Source organism: Eleutherodactylus coqui, chromosome 4, assembly GCF_035609145.1.
Source record: "Eleutherodactylus coqui strain aEleCoq1 chromosome 4, aEleCoq1.hap1, whole genome shotgun sequence".
Classification (NCBI taxonomy): Eukaryota; Metazoa; Chordata; class Amphibia; order Anura; family Eleutherodactylidae; genus Eleutherodactylus; species Eleutherodactylus coqui.
Window position 1 is genome coordinate 276,437,618 of NC_089840.1, and position 22,075 is coordinate 276,459,692.

General features: G+C 44.2%; 1 pseudogene; it reads left to right on the top strand.

The window, feature by feature from the left end:
• The window catches only part of LOC136626713 (zinc finger protein 91-like), a 105,073-nt pseudogene that overhangs the window by 53,100 nt on the left and 29,898 nt on the right, over positions 1–22,075 (top strand).

A 22,075-nucleotide genomic window follows, 5' to 3' on the forward strand; every position in this document is an offset into this window, starting at 1 on the left:
CGTTGGGAAGTGAGAGCATTAGATTCCGTACGTAAAATTTCAACACTAATTCTTTTGCGCTAGAATTGAATAATCGAGTTGGGACCCCTTTTACTTTTCCTATTTTGGAGATAATCTATGCTTGCTCCAAATTTCATGTTTCTACAACATTGGGAAGTTGGAGAATTAGTGGCGAGTCAGTCAGTGAGTTAGTCAGTGAGGGCTTTCGTCTTTATATATATATATATATATATATATATATATATATATATAGATTCAAAAATATTAAAATCCATTTTATTCTTGGCAGATGAAAAACCCAGGAGCTCCAAGGGACATTTGATATCAAAGGATTTGAAAGCGGAAGATCCTGGTATCATACAAAATACATATGAAGAGCCTCCTATTATCACAAATATATCCTCAGTACTTCATAGCAAAAATCTATCTTCTGATTCTTCTAAACAGGTTCCATCTTCTGATTCATTACATATTGTTAAACAAAAAAAAATGTACAAAACAGATGTCAAGCATCAAACAGTTCACACAGGGGAGAAGACATATTCATGTTCTGAATGTGGGAACTGTTTTAGCCAAAAATCAACTCTTGTGTTACATCAGAGAATTCACACAGGGGAGAAGCCATATTCATGTTCTGAATGTGGGAACTGTTTTAACCGAAAATCAACTCTTGTGTTACATCAGAGAATTCACACAGTGGAGAAGCCATATTCATGTTCTGAATGTGGGAAATGTTTTAACGGAAAATCAACTCTTGTTAAGCATCAGAGAATTCACACAGGGGAGAAGCCATATTCATGTTCTGAATGCGGGAAATGTTTTAACCAAAAGTCAACTCTTGTTAAGCATCAGAGTATTCACAAAGGGGAGAAGCCATATTCATGTTCTGAATGCGGAAAATGTTTTAACCAAAAGTCAAATCTTGTGTTACATCAGAGTATTCACACAGGGGAGAAGCCATTTTCATGTTCTGAATGTGGGAAATGTTTTAACCGAAAATCCTATCTTGTTAGACATCAGGGAATTCATAGAGTGGAGAAGCCATATTCATGTTCTGAATGTGGGAAATGTTTTAACCGAAAATCAAGTCTTGTTAAACATCAGGGAATTCATACAGGGTAGAGAAGCTACTTTAATGTTCTAAATACAGGAAATCTTTCACATATAAATAAGAAACATGAAAAAATACATACAGAGGAGAAGCCTAATTCATTTTAGGAATATGGAAACTGTTTTAAAGGGGTTGTCTCGCGAAAGCAAGTGGGGTTAAGTACTTCTGTATGGCCATATTAATGCACTTTGTAATATATATCGTGCATTAAATATGAGCCATACAGAAGTTATTCACTTACCTTCCCTGCGCTGGCGTCCCCGTCTCCATGGCTCCGTCTAATTTCAGCGTCTAATCTCCCCATTAGACGCGCTTGCGCAGAAGGGTCTTCTCCCATCTCTTTGGTCCGGCACGAGCGGCATTCTGGCTCCGCCCCCTTCTACGCGTCATCGCGTAGCTCCGCCCCGTCACATGTGCCGATTCCAGCCTCCTGATTGGCTGGAATCGGCACACGTGATGGGGCGTTGCTACGCAATGACGCGTAGAAGGGGCGGAGCCAGAATGCCGCTCGTGCCGGACCGAAGAGATGGGAGAAGACCCTTCTGCGCAAGTGCGTCTAATCGGGAGATTAGACGCTGAAATTAGACGGAGCCATGGAGACGGGGACGCCAGCGCAGGGAAGGTAAGTGAATAACTTCTGTATGGCTCATATTTAATGCACGATATATATTACAAAGTGCATTAATATGGCCATACAGAAGTACTTAACCCCACTTGCTTTCGTGAGACAACCCCTTTAAGCAGAAATCACATATTGCTGTACATCAGACAGTTCACACAGAGGACAAGCCATATTCATGTTCTGATTGTGCAAAATATTTTAAGCAGAAACCGACTCTTACTCATCTGTGAATTCACACAAGAGAGAATTCATTTTTACGTTAAGAATGTGAGAAATGTTTTGTATTCAAAAGATTTTTATTGAAACTTTAAGGGTAATACAAGAAACATGCAATAAAATATCAAAGATTTAACATATAAGTTGTGATGATATAAATTGTGTAACTTGTCCTTTTGTCTTTTGCTTAATAACAATTGACTCAAATTTTCATGTAAATTGGTGATTTTGTTGGTGACATATGCCACCTCTCCGAATTTCCCTCTCAAGTATGAATATACCTGAGGCGCTGGTTGTGATAACCGGAAAGGGCTCAGCCTATGGTGTTATTCTCCTGTTGCTTGGTTGCATGCAATCCAAAGATAAATTAAAGTAAGAAACCAAGTAACTAAGTTTGAAAAGAAATGTAAAAAAAAAAAGTGTTGGCGGGGTAGAGGGGGAAGGTAATATAGCAGGGTACCTAGGAATAAGGAAGATGAAGAGTAGAGAAGCAGAAAAGGAAGAAGAAGAAAAAAAAGAAGCAGCAGCTTTGAAGATGTGGACTGCGAGTCCTGAACAGGGATGGTCTATTGGGTGCTTAAATAGATGTATAGATGGAGTATCTCCTATTACTGTACAATTCCGTTTGCTAGCCAGTTAGAGAGAGATGGTGAATCTTGAACACCTATCCATACTACCCAGGTAGTGTAGAAATTTGTACATTCCTTTTCAAAATCAGAGCATCTTAGTTTTATGACATCAATTGCTTCTACCCATGCTATTCTCAGGATTGCATTACTTTGTTTTGAGTATCTGGGAATGATTTGTCACATTGCCATGATAAAATATCCTAACAATGCTTTTTTATTTTTAGATATTGACCCTGGAACATGGACAAAAGTGCCATTTCTGGGGTGATATCAATTGAAGTACATACCGCCCAATATAACCTAGAGATGTCCTGCCGTAAGGGAGCTATAAGCAGACAATCCCACCAAATGTGCAACATTGAACCAGAGTCTGACAAGTACCTCCAGCATTGTTCTGATGCAGAGGGAAACATTTTGTGTAGTTTGGTTGGGGTCTGTACAAGTGTGAGACTATTTTAAAGTTGAGCTCTTGTAGCCTACTTGATACAGTCATTTTATAAGACAGTATATAGGATTTAGACCAGAGCTCTCCAGAGAAAGACCAACCCAATGCTCTCTCACCTACCCCCCCCCCCCCCAGCTACGTTCAAAGCTCTCAATCTGTTCATATTGTAGCAATCACATATGTAGGTGCATCAGGTGCTACTCAAAAGGGGTAAGATCTACTGTTAAATATGATCTTGGAGTTAAGGTGTGAAAATATTGGACCAAGATCCAGTTGGTAGATTAGGGTTAACCTTAACTTCAAGAAGAATCTCACACCCCTGGGCCCATGACATCTCACACCTGTAGGGAAGTCATTTTTGGGTGGAATGAAAGGTAGTATTGTGGTAAAGAAGTTAGTAACTGGGGATTACCCATTAATGGAGTGAGAGACCAAGGTTGTGAAATCACATGGCACTGTCTTAGAATTCGGCTCCCCGTGTTAAGCAAAATGGTTAATAGAATTGAAGCTTCCATTCTGTCCCAATCGAGTCCCTGAGGAATCCAGAAAGCCCCTTGTATCTGAAAAATATTTAGATCTTGTTCCATCTTCACCCATAGCTTACTGAAAAATATATGATTTTGGTCCGACTATGCATTTTGAGTGCATTAATTCTTCCAAATCAGGAGGGCAGAAGTTTTTGCCATCCTTTGAGTTCTGACTCTAAAGTCTGTATAAGGGGTTTATAATTTAGGGGTTGCTGAAGTCTGAATTCGCAAATATTTTAGGGAGGAGCTCTTCCACTGAAAACGGAATAATTCTTGGAGGTGCTAGGTTAATCTGGGGGAATAGATATATTTAGTATTTCTGACTTTTGTGTGTTGATGCTGTATGTAGCAAATTCCTGTAAAAGCACAGAAAGGCCTATTCTAGGATTTCGGAACAATAAACAGAAGATTGCCAGCAGCACAACTTCCTCACCATAATATGGTAGGACAGGTTTATGATGCCCAATCACCAAAGGATCCGATCCCAGGGTCCATTTCAGCACATGCAATTAACCACTGCACATGCGTCCGGTGATGCTACATCATGAGTCATCCTATTCCAGAATTTGGGACATATATTAAAAAATCATCTGCAAAAAGGGATAGCTTATGCTCCTGTTTCCCTACTGTTACTCCTTTGACTGAAGCAGTACGCCTGATGGCATTGGCCAAGGATACCATCAATATATATATATATAGTAATAAGGGGCACACCTGTCTTGTTCCATTCCAGATCGGGAAGGGGGGTGACAGATGCCCATTGATTCTTACCTGTTTTGATGCATTATGGTAGGTAGTGAATTAATGAAAGGATATTAATGGTGTTTTCTCTGGCCTCCCTGCACAGGACAAAACTACACAGGTAGTAATACTCAGGGAGACCTCTGATACTGATGTTATTACGCCTGTGGAGATCTTGTACTAGATGATGGCCTATGTGTTGTATCTCTCTCTTTCCAATCCCACTCATCTTCCACTCCATACAGTGAGGGGTTAGTTGTGTGTCCCTCTGCTGAGCTGTGTAGTAGAGAGGAGTTAGTGGTTAAGGGAGACCATTGCTGAAGCTGCTGGGATGGAAGCGCTCTGGAGTGTGAGGGGTTAAGCTGGCTCTTGGTGCTTTCAGCCACAGGGTGGAAGGCCTCTGCAATGCCTGCTGAAATAGTATCTCTGCCTCCCCCTGCTGTGCTGTGTGTGTCCCTGCAGAGATCTCCCCATGGGCTGACTGTGTTAAGCAGCACACTTGTGGAGGTCCCAGGCTACAGTATTATTGTATCTTGACGCCACCGGAAGCTAGAAGCTGAGCTGGGTTAGCAGGAGTTAACGCCCCCAAACAAGCCCTTAGCTTCCGATTGACAGTCAATTGCAAGCTGCGGAGACTCTAACAATGTGCGGTCCCTGCTGCTGTGTGTGCTCTGCCTTCTGCGTTGTCACCTGCAGCCGCAGAGTCAGTGTCCTCGTCCCCCCAGCACTGATCTGTCACCCGCAACCCTGGAGTCTGTGTCCCTGTCCCCCCAGCACTGCCATGGTATGTGAGCCACTGAGGAGAAAACAGTCACAGTGGCGGATGGCTTTTGCAGCAAAGCTGGCCTGATGAGTGACAGGAGCAACAGCATTGGCTGAGTGGAGCAGCATCGGCAGTCACACTCAGATGAGCAAAGCAGCATCGGTGGCCACAGGATGAATGCAGCAGCGGTGGTGGCAACACTACCAGCAGAGCAGTGGTGATGGGGAGCAGAGGATCAGTGCGGCAGTGGTCACAGTCCGATGAGCGGAGTAGTGGCAGCAGACAGAATGCCATGAGCAGAGCAGTGGCAGGGACCACAGTCGCTTCGGCGGAGGGACCCACTACATGGCGGCCCACACTCTTTGCAGCAGTGGCGGGGTGGTAAGTAATGAGCGGAGCAGCGGTTCCGGGCAGAGGATGAGTGCTGCAACGGCGGCAGACAGAGTCCAATGAGCGGAGAAGCGGTCACAGTCCGATGACCGGAAGAGCCCAGCCGAACAGCGGTGGTGGCCAGAGTGGCCTAGTAAGATATGAGCAGTCCTTTCAAGGGGCAGCTGTGTCATCTGGCTTGGCCAGTAGTTTCCATGCTTCTGGGCAGTCTGCTTGGTCAGCAGGGCAAAAAACAGGCCTGCTTTGGCAATTTTACCAAGTCTAATGCATTTCCCGACAACTTTAAATTTAAGCACATCTGTTCCCACAGTAATGGGACTTCCCATTTAGCATTCCGTTGCTTTAGAAAAGGAAAGGAAAAAGGAACATCTAATTTTGGACAAAGGGATGGCTCCAGTGAAACTTCCAGAGATGAACCTATTTCTAAATAACTGGAACTTCAATAAGCTTTAATAACCCTTTTACAAAATGTCCTGCCTGGTCATTCAACAAAATTTGTCTACAATTGACAATACACACCTATACACCTCCAAAGATATGAATAACATAACAATGGCTACATTTTCTATATGTATCCCAAAATAAAAAAATATATATAAATACATACACTAGATTGACCCGATGTTCATTACGCAACCATAAAATGTTTGGAAAAATGGTTATTGTGAATCTCCCCCCTTCTCTTTCCATGCCACTTTTCTCTCTCTGTCCATGCTGCTTCTTTCCATCCCTCTTCATGCCACTTCTCTCTCCCCCTCCATGCCGCTTCTCTCTCCCCTGCTCCATTCTGCTTATCTCTCATCCCTTCATATCACATTATTTCTCCCACTGTCTATGCTGCTTCTCTCTCCTCCTCTGTACATACTGCTTCTCTCTACTCTGTCCATGATGCTTCTCTCTTTCCCCCTCTCTCCATGCTGCTTCTCTCCCCCCTCTGCATTCCACTTCTCTCCCTCCTCTCCATGCTGCTTTTCTTCTATGCCACTTCTGTCCCCTCCCTCCATACCGCTTATCTTTTGCCTACTCCATTCCGCTTATCTTTCCTCCCTGTCCATGCCACTTTTCTCCCCCTCTCCATGCTGCTTCTCTCTCCCCTCTATGCCGATTATCTCTCCCGTGCTCCATTCTGCTTCTCTCTCCCCTCTCCATTCTGCTTATCTCTCACCCGTAAATACTGCTTCTCTGCCCCCCTCTCCATGCTGCTTATCTCTCTCCTACTCTGTCCATGCTGTTTATTTTTCCCACCCTCTATGCTGCTTCTCTCCCTTCTTTTATGCCGCTTGTCTCCCATCCTCTCCCTCTCTCTACAGTTGATAGTTTCTTCAGTAGGTCTGTGGTGTTTTGCAAGTAGCTAGTTGTGTTTCTCACCAGTGGTTTGAGGTTACCTTCTACCTATCCTGAAATTCCTTCAGTGAGATTTCCCACACCTGAGATAATTGGCCTCCCTGAGTTGCCAGCTTTGCGTAGTTTTGGAAGTTTTGGTTATCAACCATAAGTTCCCTCCCCGATTGCACCATCCTGGCCCTCATGGATGTGGAATCCTTATATTCCAACACCCCACATGAAGATGGACTGATTGTCTGCCTGCTAAGCACACCTTGATGCTAATAGGGTTGCCTCTGAACCTGTGTTACAACTCCCAAGATTCATCCTCACGCAACTATTTCTCCTTTGGCAAAGAGATATTACTGCAACTCACTAGAACCACCATGGGCAGTAAAATGGCACCGCAATATGCCAACCTTTTCATGGCAAAACTGGAGAATGACTTTCTGGCCTCCTGCTCCAGCAAACCACTGGCCCACTTCTGCTACATTGATGACATCCTAATCATCTGGACCAACACGGCGCAACAACTTATAAAACTCCATGGGAGATTTAATGCATTCCTCCACCCCCACCCCCCATAAACCTTTCATTAAGCTACTTGTATACAGAAATCAACTTTTTGGACACCATCATAAAAATTTCAAACAACTCAATACCGACATCCCTATATTGAAAACTGATTGATCAGCTCACGTACCTCAGATGGGACAGCTTCCACCCTAAACACATCAAAATGCCGATCGTTTACAGCCAGGCCATCAGATAAAACCGGATCTGCTCCAACTCAACAGACAGAGAGAACCATTTGTATCATCTTAAAAGGACATTTTAAATCAGTGCTACCATCCCACCTCAATTAATTACCAAATCACCAGAGCCACCAGGATACCCAGAAATTAACTACTCCAATACACAGAGAAGGAAGAAAAGGATTGTATACCTCTAATAATAATAATCATAATAAACTTTATTTGTATAGCTCCAACATATTCCGCAGCGCTTACATAGACGGGGGATACAAAAAGACAAAAAATACAAACATTATAGAACCACGGTTAGATAGTAATCGGTTGATGGAAACAATAGGGGTGAGGGTCCTGCTCTAACGAGATTATATACTACAAGTAATGGGGGGTATACAAAAGGTAAGGGGGCTGGCGGTGTGCACGGTATGGCTAGGTGGACAGTGAGGGATTCTATACTCAGACAATGGTCAGATATTTGGCCGTGTGACGGCAGAAACGGTATGACTGCAGGGGCGGTTTATGATGGCTAGCAGGGATTGCAGTCTGTATGTCAGGGAGCATGTTATCAGGTTTCAATGGAGGCCCCGGGAGCCGTCCGTGTGGCAGATCTGCAGGAAAATGGAGCATGCTGCGATTTCTTCTCGTGCGTGCGATCCGCACGCTGGGAAGGAATCCCGTCTGTAGGCTTTTAGCTGCCCTACCGATGCTAATGCATCCCTATGGGCAGCAAGACACACGAATCTCCCGTGCAGGTGCCACACGCAGAGTTTATAAATAAAATCTGCACATGGACATTGGCCCTCAAGTATAGGTATGGGGGGGAAGGGGAAAAAGGGCCTAGGGGGGAAGCCCAAGCTGAACTTTTGCACCCGGGCCCCTGAGCCTTTAGGTACGCCCCTGATCAAGTATATACAGTATATGGTTTGAGTCTGTCCAAAATTGATTTTAAGTATAAGTAAATAAAAGTTAGTAATTTTACATTTCCTTTTCGGTGACTAGTTTTGATAATTCAAAAGAAATATACTGCTTCAGTGAATTTTAAATGTGGAATGTGAAGCCCCGAGGAAGAAGTTAGCGATTCTTAGCGATTACTGCTTGTCCAAACATTCTGCACGATCGCAACGACTAGCGGTGGCGTCACCCGCTGTTTAGCGGCATCTGACTTTGGCAGCTCTGGGAAAGGAGCCTAAACGTGATCTACCTGACCAATTCTCTGGAAACAGCCAGGAACTTATTTCCTTTAGAGCTCCTATCCCTGTGTTAGTTTAGATAGGGATAGCTTGTGTGAGATCTCTGGGTTTTGGATCCAGCATGTCCTGGGTGGAGGTAATAGAATTTTAATAGCAAGAGATCTGAGCTGGTTAGATAATGTCACAATGGGATCTAGAGGAAAAGCAAGGCAAAAAAATAACCCCGCTGAGAAAAGAGAGAAAGAAATAAACAGCAACCTAACTAAAAGATGCACAGCAAACTCCAGGAGGACTTGACAGCTCCAACCACCATGCCCAAGTGAGACTGCAATAAACAACAAATAGCTAACGGTGGGCTAGGAAAATAAGCCTTTTCCTACCTACTGATAGGTGGGGTTTCTTTTCTGGTCTACCAAATAAAACATCTCTCACAGATGGGGGTATCTAAGGGAAATACCAACATGCAAGTATATGGATGCAGATAGTAGCAGGCAACCCCTGCACAAAGTAAAGAAACTAGCAACCTGTATAGAGCAGAGCAACCAGTCTGTCTGTGCACTGTGGTTAACGTACCACAACACCATTGTGACCGACAAGCTGTGACAGTACCTACGCTCCAAGGAGGGGCCTCAAGACCAGGATTCTGTCTGAAAGTTTTTCCTAACTGATCCACTGTGACATCGGCAGCTGGAACCAGTGCCCTTTCCTCAGGACTGTACCCTTGCCAATGCTCCAGGTACTGTAATGATTTCCTGACTCTACAAGATTCAACGATCCTGCTGATCTCAACTTGAAAATTCCAAATCATCATCACTGGAGAAGGAGATGACCCATGCACCGGAATAACAAACTTCCTAAATAAAGATTTGTAGAACACATCAGTAATTTTAATGAGCTGGGAATCTCCAACCTGAATGACACCTAAGACAGGGGGTGGAATCAATGCACATTCCGAAATGTTTGGCCCCATCACAGTAAATCAAATTAATGAAGGCTCCACTATCTAAAAGCAACCCTCACAGGAAAATAATGCCTAGTAAGTAGTATCTCAGCAGGAAGGACCAGCATGGAGGTTGACATCTAAGCAAATTGTGGGGTGCATCCTTTGGAAATCCTCTGCAGGGGATCATTTGAAGAGGCCCCAAGCAGATTGGGCTGCCCACTGTAGCCAGAAATCCTCAGCGGTGGCTTTCCGAGACTGAGCGGAGCAGTTTGAGCCCTCTTACAGACCCGTGGGTACCAGCGAGAAATGCGGCCTACCTGCACAGAAGCCGCGGCCTGGAGTTTGGAGCACCGCCATCCGGAAGTGCGGACGGAGGCCTGGTAGTGGTCAGATCCTGCGGCCGCCAGAGCAGAAAGACCCGTGATCTGGCGAGTGATGGCTGGGGTGCCTCTGCCCAGAGGAGCAGTGCAGAGACGTCGGCAGAAGGGAGGTGAGAGGGTCACTGGAGCAGCTGGTGGTGGTGGGAGAGCTACAAAGCATGGCAAGATGGCTCTCAGGCACAGTAATTAAGAGAAACACTGCTTTTTAAAGATCACAGCACCCCCCAAAGATAAGGGGCTTGCCAGGGACACCTCCAGGCTCCTGAGGTGACCTGAGGGAGACCCCAAGTAGAGCAGGACAGAGCAAGCAGGGGAGATTGGGACCCAGGGAGGCTCTGGAGGAGAGTAGAGGAACCTTCCCCAGCTCCTGCGGACGGGGTACATAAAGGGCTGGAGATGCAGGGCTCTTGCAATAACCCCATTGCCACCATAAAGAGACAGTGCAGCAGGCTTGCCCTGATATAGGGGTGCTCTGCATTACAAACGTGCTGGACTGTAAATTCTCATGACAAGCTATCTAGAGTCCTCTATTCAGTCATATGGAACTCTGCTGCCACTTGCTGCCCTTCCTGGGAATGGCAGTTTTTCAGCTCCACTGTTAATACAATAAAATATACGTTTTTCAGGGTGTTTGTGCAGTAAAGGATGGATTGGAGAATGCATCCCTAATTCCTGCTCCTTCTGGATTTTCGCACTTTAATATGCAATAACAACCTACTCAACATAATTTATCACCCTTTCACATACATTTGGAACTTTATACAAGAATGGTCAAAATCAAATCATCACAGCTCTCTCAGACCCCTTCTAGAGCTACTCTACCTAGCATTTTTGCTTCACAATCTCAAACTGACCCTCCCCAATGAATCTCCAAACTTCTTTAGCATCAGATACCTCCTCGCCGAGATGACAGGAAGGGTTGATTTTGGATACTGGTTAAGTTCACTTTGACCAGTCCTCCTTGCTGGATCAGAAGAAAGCAATCTTTAAATCTGAACTCTTAGCTGCCATTAAGGAATTCTCAGAGCAAATCTGGGATTTAGGCTAGAAGACGGATGAGTTAAAATAAAAAAAATGACGACATTTTGGACACCATCAAAGCAGACCGCCACCATGTGGCTGACCTGGAAGCTAAAATAGAGCTACTGGAGTCTAAATATGAGGACTTGGAGAACAGGTCTCGTCGCTCCAATATACGCATTAGAGGTCTGCCTGAGTCCATTACAGCTCTAAAGGAAATGGGAATCAACCTATTTTCAGCTATTCTACCGCAGATGGACAAGACATCCTTGAGGATCGACAGGATACAAAGGGCACTGGCCCGTCCACCGAACCCGGATCTCCCCAGAGATGTGTTCCTTAAATTACACTATTATGAAGTCAGAGATCAGCTGTTGTCGGCTGCCAGAAATCTGTCTACGTTACCGGGACTGGCTACCTCCATTCAGCTGTATGCAGATGTGGCCCCATCAACCTTGGCTAAGCGAAGAGCATTCTGGCCAATTATACAGGCTCTGAGTTTAGTCAATGTGAGATACAAATGGCGGTTTCCTTTTTCTCTCCATTTTCAGCATCATGACAGGGCATATACTGTCAAGTCCATAGAGGAGGCATTTGGAGCCCTTAAGAGAGCGCAAATTCAGGTGGAGAAGTTAAGGGAGACCGGTCCTTCACGTCCCCATCCTGGAAGGACCTGCAGTGGGCCCTGACTCCTGAGGGGCTCGATAAGGCTCTTCTCTCAAGATTCTGGTGCGGGACTTTCCAGCTCCTTATAAAAGACGTTGATTTATGGCTTTTCTTTTTCCTTCTTCTAAACAAGTATGGGATTGTGAGCAACTGAGAGAAAGGTGGATATAAGAGTTGCTGAGTATATCACTACCGAGGCAGCAATATAACACTGTCACTATGAGGGTAGTGGAGGAGATACAGAGTTTGTAGACTAATTTACCAGGGCTGATTGATGTATGGTTACAGATTGTTGAAATGTGATAGCTATAAGAATAGAAATGCTATTCGATAAGCTGCCCTTATCCTCGATGATTGGTGGCCCTCTTTCAAGGAGGGTTGTTTCTAATCTTGGCTACTATGGTCTTAGGACTGTTTCTGGTTTATATTCTGTTTCATCTGTTATGTTCCTCCATGAGGGGTTCAGGAGGTGGGTATCGTGTTTGTTTGTGTTTTTTTTTTTTCAGAGTTCTAGGTCCTCAATTTTACAATAAGTATGGTAAACAAACTATTTCAGCATTGCCGGGAGATCTTGTGGGAAGAAAGGTAGAGCGTTGTATCCAAGACGTCCAATGGTATGTATAATTTCCCATAACGCAAGGGGGTTTAATTCTCCCAACAAAAGAAAAATGGCTTTCCTGTCATACTTCAAACAAAAACGTTATATAATTTGTTTTCAGGAGACCCATTTTTCCCACACCTCTGTTCCCAGATATTTTCATCAACACTACATAAGATGATATATGGCCACTGCACCTAAAAAGCACAGGGGAGTACTCACCTTGCTACACAACTCTTTTCCTTTTCAAGTAGAAGAGATGGATATTGATCAGGAAGATAGATTTTGTATTTGGTGCTCAACTTGATGAGCTCCCCCCTTATGTAGGCCTGATGTGTGTTCCAGATCGTAAGCGGTGAAACCTCCGATGTGGAGTTGATCAAGAAAAACTCTGATAAGGTCTTAGAGATTTTTTTTTCAAATTTTGTGGGATCCCCATCAAGAAGAGATTGTTTCTCCATGTTTTTGCTCCTCCTGTGCCATGACCCCATGCAAATGTAGCTTAAACTGGCACATGGTCCGACCAAGTGGTGATACCTATCTGTGCGTCTGTAACAAATGGCAGGGACCATCTGTCTGCTAATATCAGATCTATTCGCGAGAAAGATCTGTGGTGAGCAGAATAGAACGTGTACTCTCTGGCTGAGGCGTTTAAACACCTGAATACATCATATAGTGCTTTCTTCTGAAGCCAGGGCTGCAGGACAGGAGTTCTTCTAGGAAGATTACCGGATGAGTCCATAGAGCCGATTGGAATGAGGTTAAAATCACCGCATATTATTAGTCTGCCTCTCCGCAGCCTCCCAATAGTTTTATTTAGAAATCTTATTTGTGCAGAGTTAGGCGCATAAACATTCAGTAAGGTGAAGGGGATAGAGTTTAGCATATCGGAGAGGAGTATGAATCTTCCTCTGGGATCACGCTCTGTAAAGGAGATTTCCGTGGTGACAGTATCACTAAATGCTATCATAACACCTGCCTTCTTTTCGGAGGCAGAGGCCATAAAGATGTTAGGAAATTTCTTGTGACATTTTTGGGCATGCAGAGGCGTCAAAGTGTGTCTCTTGTACACAGAGTATATCAGTTTTGGATGTAAGGGCCTCTTTCCACACTGCGGACCGTTTAAATGGGGAGTTCTGTCCATTTGCATTTATGGAAAGCAGCTTAACAGCCATTCTTTTTTTATGGGACGAGTGTTATGTGCCATAGTGATTGTTCTCAGCAAGAGAAACGACGTAATCTTGTAGATATGATACCTTTTAATGGCTAACAAAAATACATGATGTAATAATAGCGAGCTTTCGTACCAACGCAGGGTACTTCTTCCGGCTTAAATGGATTGGATCTGAAGAGGCATGCATATTTATACACACTTATAACATACATACTTATGACAAGGCACAGATATGGATGTGATTGGTTCGCACTTAAAAGGAATTCTGCAAACCAGAAAACAAACTTTTTTTGTCTAGGCACTGATAGCGGAGTGAAAGTTTTATGGTCTCTAAATTACTGTTGGAGGTGGGGGAAAAGGTCAACAGGCTTGAATTGTTATAAGAGATACACAAACATTTTTAGCTAAATACTGATAAGGGAGTGAAAGTTTATGGTCCCTGAATTACTGTTGATGGGGGTCTTATCTGTGCAATCAAGTCTCACACTTCCCATTCACGCATAAATCCTGGGGAATAATTTAACCCAGTATTCAGCGTGTCAAAGGTTGTTATCAATTTATATTCCCAAATTCTTCTGTGGTTTTGTGACTTGAAACCACCCTTCAATATCAAAACTCTCATATCTCCTATGTCATGTCCATGGCTAGAGAAGTGTTCGGCCACAGGTAATTCTCTTCTTCTGTGTTCAATCGTGTGGCGATGAGATCTCATCCTGGCTTTCAGTTTCTGTCCTGTTTCTCCAACATAAAGACCCCCAACAGGACATTTACTGCACATGATCAGGTACACAACATTGGACGAGGAACATGTGAATGTCCCCTGGATCTTATAGTCCTGCTGTGTGTTGGGGATCCGTATCCTGTCCGCAGTCAGTACATGTGAGCAGGTCTTACAGCTCCTTACATTACAGGGGTAAGTTCCTTTTTGTGTGTCAGAGGGTAATGCACTCCTGATTATAAAGTTCCTCAAGTTAGGAGGTTGCCTGTAACACAGAAGCGGAGGGTCCGGGAATATGGTTTTCAGACGGTCATCCTTGTGCAGGGTATGGTGGAGTTTTCTTGCGGTTTTCCTTAGTACCTCTAGTTGCGGATTGTAGGTCACTACTAGAGGCACACGATTGTTTCTTTCCTTCTCCTTGTATTGGAGTAGTTGACTTCTGGGTATCCTGGTGGCTCTGGTGATTTGGTCATCAATTGAGGTGGGATGGTAGCCCTGATTTATAAATGTTCTTTTAAGATGGTACAAATGTTCCTCTCTGTCTGTTGGGTTGGAGCAGATCCGGTTGTATCTGATGGCCTGGCTGTAGACAATGGACTTTTTGATGTGTTTAGGATGGAAACTGTCCCATCTGAGGTATGTGGGCCGATCAATCGGTTTTCGGTACAGGGATGTCTGTATTGAGTTATTTGAAATCTTTATGGTGGTGTCCAAAAAGTTGATTTCTGTATGCGAGTAGTTTAATGTCAAGTTTATGGTGGGGTGGAATGCATTGAATCTTTCATGGAATTTTATTAATTCTTGTTCGGTGTTGGTCCAGATGATCATGATGTCATCAATGTAGCGGAAGTAGGCCAATGGTTTGCTGGGGCAAGAGGCCAGAAAGTCACTCTCCAGTTTTGCCATAAAAAGGTTGGCATATTGCGGTGCCATTTTACTGCCCATGGCAGTCCCTGTGAGTTGCAGGAATTTCTCTTTGCCAAAGGAGAAATAATTGTGTGTGAGAATGAATCTTGTGAGTTGTAGCACTGCATCAGAGGCGACCCCATTGGCCTCAAGGTGCGCCTGGCAGGCAGTCAGTCCATCCTCGTGTGGGATGTTGGAATATAAGGATTCCACATCCATAGTGGCCAGGATAGTGCCATTGGGGAGGGGACCTACGGTTGACAGTTTGTTCAGTAGGTCCGTGGTGTCTTGCAGGTAGCTGGTTGTGTTTCTCACCAGTGGTTTGAGGATGCCTTCCACCCATCCTGAGATTCCTTCAGTGAGGGTTCCCACACCTGAGATAATCGGTCTTCCTGGGTTGCCAGCTTTGTGTAGTTTTGGAAGCATGTAGAATGTCCCCACCTTGGGGTTCTCCGGTATCAAGTCCAGAAGTTTTGTGGAGCCCACAGACAGGCTTCTGATGACCCTTCTCAATTCCCTCACATATTTCTGAGTCAGGTCTTGATTCAGTTTAGTGTAGTATCTGGTGTCCGTCAGCTGTCTGTTTGCTTCCTTTTTGTAGTCCGATGTGTTCATGAGGACTATAGCACCACCCTTATCTGCAGGCTTAATTGTGATTTCCTTGTTGCTCTTAAGTGCATGGATGGCCCTTCTTTCCTGCATATTGATATTAAATGTTTCACTTCCATGCTTGTCCAGTATAGTGGATTGCACTGCATGCCTAAAGGAGTCTATGTATTTGTCCAAAGTGCGACTCCGGCCAGGAGGGGGCGTCCAATCAGACTTCTTTTTGGCCCCAAGTTTATCCTGTGTTTGTGTGCTTGAAAGGCCTGTGTCCTCTTTATCATGAAAGAATTCTTTCAGTCTTAGTCTTCTGAAATATTCCTCCATGTCACTACAGAGTTCTGTTTTGTCAAGTGTTTTAGTGGGACAGAATGAAAGTCCCCTGGAGAGGACACTGAGCTCCACCTTACTGGGGTTGTGAGATGACAGATTGATAACACAGCTGACTTTACCTTTGTCCGTGTCCCGTTGGGGGTTCTGTTCCCTCCTGCCAGACTCGGGGTGCTCCTGATCCGTGTTTGGGCACAGACCTGCTCTGAGTCGAAGTCTCTGGAGTTTCTTTTCCTTGTTCTGAATAAGGCAGCATCGTAGTGTTGTATAAAAGTGTTGCATTTCCAGGTTCACATCCTCTGTAAGTGTATTTCTTAAAGTTTGTATGTCCACAAGGGCCCTATTCTTGTTGCTGTAGAAGACGTGGATAAGGTGATTCCGCAGTCTCTCAGAAGTCCTGTAGCAAAGACGTTGTGCATAACGAGTGTTGTAAGTGTGCAGAGTTGGGTTCTTTAGGCAGAGGCCTTTGGGAATTAGATGTTCCTTCTTGCATCTGGCTAGAAAGAAAATGTCGCTGTCCAGTTGTGCCAACTTCTTCAGAAGATGTTTCAGTTCCATTTTTGTACGGTACATTCTGGTATCCTCCATTAGGTATAATGAAAACAAAGATCTGGTACCGTGTTAGCCAGTAGAGCAAAATGTGATTGTTCTCAGCAAGAGAAACGACGTAATCTTGTAGATATGATACCTTTTAATGGCTAACAAAAATACATGATGTAATAATAGCGAGCTTTCGTACCAACGCAGGGTACTTCTTCCGGCTTAAATGGATTGGATCTGAAGAGGCATGCATATTTATACACACTTATAACATACATACTTATGACAAGGCACAGATATGGATGTGATTGGTTCGCACTTAAAAGGAATTCTGCAAACCAGAAAACAAACTTTTTTTGTCTAGGCACTGATAGCGGAGTGAAAGTTTTATGGTCTCTAAATTACTGTTGGAGGTGGGGGAAAAGGTCAACAGGCTTGAATTGTTATAAGAGATACACAAACATTTTTAGCTAAATACTGATAAGGGAGTGAAAGTTTATGGTCCCTGAATTACTGTTGATGGGGGTCTTATCTGTGCAATCAAGTCTCACACTTCCCATTCACGCATAAATCCTGGGGAATAATTTAACCCAGTATTCAGCGTGTCAAAGGTTGTTATCAATTTATATTCCCAAATTCTTCTGTGGTTTTGTGACTTGAAACCACCCTTCAATATCAAAACTCTCATATCTCCTATGTCATGTCCATGGCTAGAGAAGTGTTCGGCCACAGGTAATTCTCTTCTTCTGTGTTCAATCGTGTGGCGATGAGATCTCATCCTGGCTTTCAGTTTCTGTCCTGTTTCTCCAACATAAAGACCCCCAACAGGACATTTACTGCACATGATCAGGTACACAACATTGGACGAGGAACATGTGAATGTCCCCTGGATCTTATAGTCCTGCTGTGTGTTGGGGATCCGTATCCTGTCCGCAGTCAGTACATGTGAGCAGGTCTTACAGCTCCTTACATTACAGGGATAAGTTCCTTTTTGTGTGTCAGAGGGTAATGCACTCCTGATTATAAAGTTCCTCAAGTTAGGAGGTTGCCTGTAACACAGAAGCGGAGGGTCCGGGAATATGGTTTTCAGACGGTCATCCTTGTGCAGGGTATGGTGGAGTTTTCTTGCGGTTTTCCTTAGTACCTCTAGTTGCGGATTGTAGGTCACTACTAGAGGCACACGATTGTTTCTTTCCTTCTCCTTGTATTGGAGTAGTTGACTTCTGGGTATCCTGGTGGCTCTGGTGATTTGGTCATCAATTGAGGTGGGATGGTAGCCCTGATTTATAAATGTTCTTTTAAGATGGTACAAATGTTCCTCTCTGTCTGTTGGGTTGGAGCAGACAGAGAGGAACATTTGTACCATCTTAAAAGAACATTTATAAATCAGGGCTACCATCCCACCTCAATTGATGACCAAATCACCAGAGCCACCAGGATACCCAGAAGTCAACTACTCCAATACAAGGAGAAGGAAAGAAACAATCGTGTGCCTCTAGTAGTGACCTACAATCCGCAACTAGAGGTACTAAGGAAAACCGCAAGAAAACTCCACCATACCCTGCACAAGGATGACCGTCTGAAAACCATATTCCCGGACCCTCCGCTTCTGTGTTACAGGCAACCTCCTAACTTGAGGAACTTTATAATCAGGAGTGCATTACCCTCTGACACACAAAAAGGAACTTATCCCTGTAATGTAAGGAGCTGTAAGACCTGCTCACATGTACTGACTGCGGACAGGATACGGATCCCCAACACACAGCAGGACTATAAGATCCAGGGGACATTCACATGTTCCTCGTCCAATGTTGTGTACCTGATCATGTGCAGTAAATGTCCTGTTGGGGGTCTTTATGTTGGAGAAACAGGACAGAAACTGAAAGCCAGGATGAGATCTCATCGCCACACGATTGAACACAGAAGAAGAGAATTACCTGTGGCCGAACACTTCTCTAGCCATGGACATGACATAGGAGATATGAGAGTTTTGATATTGAAGGGTGGTTTCAAGTCACAAAACCACAGAAGAATTTGGGAATATAAATTGATAACAACCTTTGACACGCTGAATACTGGGTTAAATTATTCCCCAGGATTTATGCGTGAATGGGAAGTGTGAGACTTGATTGCACAGATAAGACCCCCATCAACAGTAATTCAGGGACCATAAACTTTCACTCCCTTATCAGTATTTAGCTAAAAATGTTTGTGTATCTCTTATAACAATTCAAGCCTGTTGACCTTTTCCCCCACCTCCAACAGTAATTTAGAGACCATAAAACTTTCACTCCGCTATCAGTGCCTAGACAAAAAAAGTTTGTTTTCTGGTTTGCAGAATTCCTTTTAAGTGCGAACCAATCACATCCATATCTGTGCCTTGTCATAAGTATGTATGTTATAAGTGTGTATAAATATGCATGCCTCTTCAGATCCAATCCATTTAAGCCGGAAGAAGTACCCTGCGTTGGTACGAAAGCTCGCTATTATTACATCATGTATTTTTGTTAGCCATTAAAAGGTATCATATCTACAAGATTACGTCGTTTCTCTTGCTGAGAACAATCACATTTTGCTCTACTGGCTAACACGGTACCAGATCTTTGTTTTCATGTGCCATAGTGGAACAGTCGGATGTCTTAAACTAAGGAAATAGTCAAACATTATTGAAAACAGAAAGTAAGATTCTGGTGAAGAATCTCTGAGAAGGTAGATTAGAAACAACAAGTCCGTATGGTGTAAATTGGGCTTGTGCTTGGGGGAGGGCAAAGTTCAACATACTTGAGAACTCGATGCGATGACTCCAAAGATCACCTCAGATTTCAATGATAATTGTTCAGCGTTCCGAGTTCCCAGCAGGAAAAATCTTCTCATGGACTCTGGGACGTCTGGTAGGAACCGTTGGAGTGGTCTCGCTCATTTGTAGATTCCATGAAGATAGTAGGTCAGCTGCTTCCTCTGGTTTGGAAAGAACATGGGTTATTCCATCTTTTTGAATAATCAGTTTAGGAGGAAACCCCCATTTGTATTGGATTTTTTCCTGCCTGAGGGTATTGGTGATAGCGGCAAATTTTCTTCTCGCCTGCAGAGTGGCCTGGGACAGGTCAATGTAGAGACGCACGTCTCCAAAAGGCACTGGTAGTCGGTTTGATTTTCGAATTGTCTGCATTACGGCCTCCTTAATATGAAAATAATGGATATGTGCGATGACATCTCTTGGTATGTTTTCTGCTAGAAATTTAGGTTTAGGCAATCTATGAGCTCTGTCAATAATTAGCTCTGTGGGTGACACATCTGGGAGAATGGATTTTATCAGCCGCTGTAGGTATTTAGTTAGCTCCGTAGGGGAGACCGTTTCTGGTATCCCTCTAAATTTAACATTGTTACGGTGATTTCTGTCTTCCATGTCAACTAGTTTAGCTTTTAGTTTATCCACCTCGTCAGATAGAGCATAGTGAGAGTCAATAAGGTCATTGTGTGAATGAGCCAGTTCGCATATTTTGTTTTCAGCATGTGTAACTCGCTCATCAAATTCCATGAGGTTAGCTTTCAGTGTAGATGTTAATGAATCAAAGTTAGCCTGTAAGGAGTTCTTTAAAACTACTACCATTTCTTTCATGAAGGTTTCTGTAACCGTTTTTTCAGAAGTAGGCATATCAGATATCATATCTTTCATATTGGAGATTGGCAGGTCCTCAGGTATATCCGTCATGAGTTTTTGCCTTTGTTTAAGTGGACTTGCCGAGGGTGAAATATGTTTTTGAGGTTTAGAATTCGGTTTAGGTGCCTGTTGTGGCCCTCTGTGTGTTCCTTTTCCTCTAGCAGACATAATGTTCTCCTCAAGGTCGTAATAAGAATTTTTGGTGTGGAGTTTTCCTAAATTTTGTTGGAAGTGGGTTGCTGCGGTAGATTTTGACACTGAGGGGTTAAAGGGAGATTGAGTGTTTTCTCAGAAATGTACAGAGATTAAGCCTTCGGGTCTGGGTGCTGGTAAATTTTGCTCGGGTAATGTATATAGCTCCCTCTCAGACTTTTTATCAGCAGGAATACAGTCCAGAATCTTTTTACCAGCAAATGCAGGTAGCGAGGGGTTAATTTTAACTGTGCACTCACCGCTATTTTCCTCCAGGTGAGAAAGATCTAGTCACTCTTTCAAGATGGCGGGTGTCAGAATCGGGAAATTGTCTGGTGTTAAAGAATTCCCTCTCCACTCCGACAGAGCAGGGACTTCGGTTAAGGAGTCCTGTGTGGTAAGGGATGTTGTCCTGGAATCTGTTAGGGAGACAAACACCTCACCGATCTTTAGTTTAGCAGAGAGCTCAGTCGGGACCTCCGGAGCGGCGGCGGTCAGCAGCGCAGGGTCTGAAGAGGAGACCGGCTCAGCACTAAGCTCCGTCCAGGGAGAGGGAGCCTCCATGGACTCCGGAGCGGCAGCGGTCGGCAGCACGGGGCCAGCAGAGGAGATCAGCTCAGCACTGAGCTCAGTCCAGGCAGAGAGATCCTCTATGGTCTCCGGAGCAGGCGCGGTGTGCAGCACGGGGCTGGTAGAGAAGGCAGTCACGGCACCAGGCGCTGACAGTGCAGAGAGACTTTTAACAGTTTCCGGAGCGTCAGTTATCGGCGGCGTGGGATCCTCTGAGGAGAGTCGTTCCTCATCAACCGGCGGCAGAACAGAGAAGCCAAGTGGGAGGTCAGATATGGCGGCAGCGAGAGAGCAGTTAGTGAGGTAGCTTCACCTTCTCCCTTCTCTCCGATTGGCACGTGCTCCCGGTCTAGAGTCTCTGATAAGATATTTGCAGGCTTGCAAAAACTCCTGCCTTTCTCTGGTGGAGCGGGTAGCAGGGTCGGGACCTCAGGATCGGAGGAGCGATTAGTGACACGTGGCGTGAAGAAGTCCTCCAGACGTCCAGATAGATGTCAAGCTGACATGCGGCGATTCATCTGCCGATAAAGAGGGATCTAGGGAACCCGGTGGGGTGGGTGGTGTGTCTTCGGTTTAGCTTTTTGTTGCTTTTAGCAGTAAGAGTTCTCGGAGCTCCGGGATCAGACGTCCATCTTGGTGCTCAGTTAGGCCACGCCCCCCGATTAGACTATATAATAATGAATGAAAAAAAATCATCTAAAATATAAATCAATAAATATAAAGGAGATCAGACTTTAAATTCATAACCATCTGGATGTCTCGTGCCAATAGTAAGTATCCAATATGCTTCTCTCAAACACTTGCTCCTGATTTACAACACCTCTCTTCACATTGAACACTCTTTCTATGCCATGGAATACAAAGCTACTTAGACTACCTGAGTGTATCTCAAGAAAATGTTTTACTACTCCCAAACTGTTGGTATTTCCAATTTTGATATGCCGCACATGCTCCGCAATACGTGTTCTTATTTTGCGCATTGTACAACCAACATAGCTCTCTCACCAGAGATATTCGTGTTAGTGATTGAGCCCCTCGCAATAGCCATCTGACAAAATCCCAATA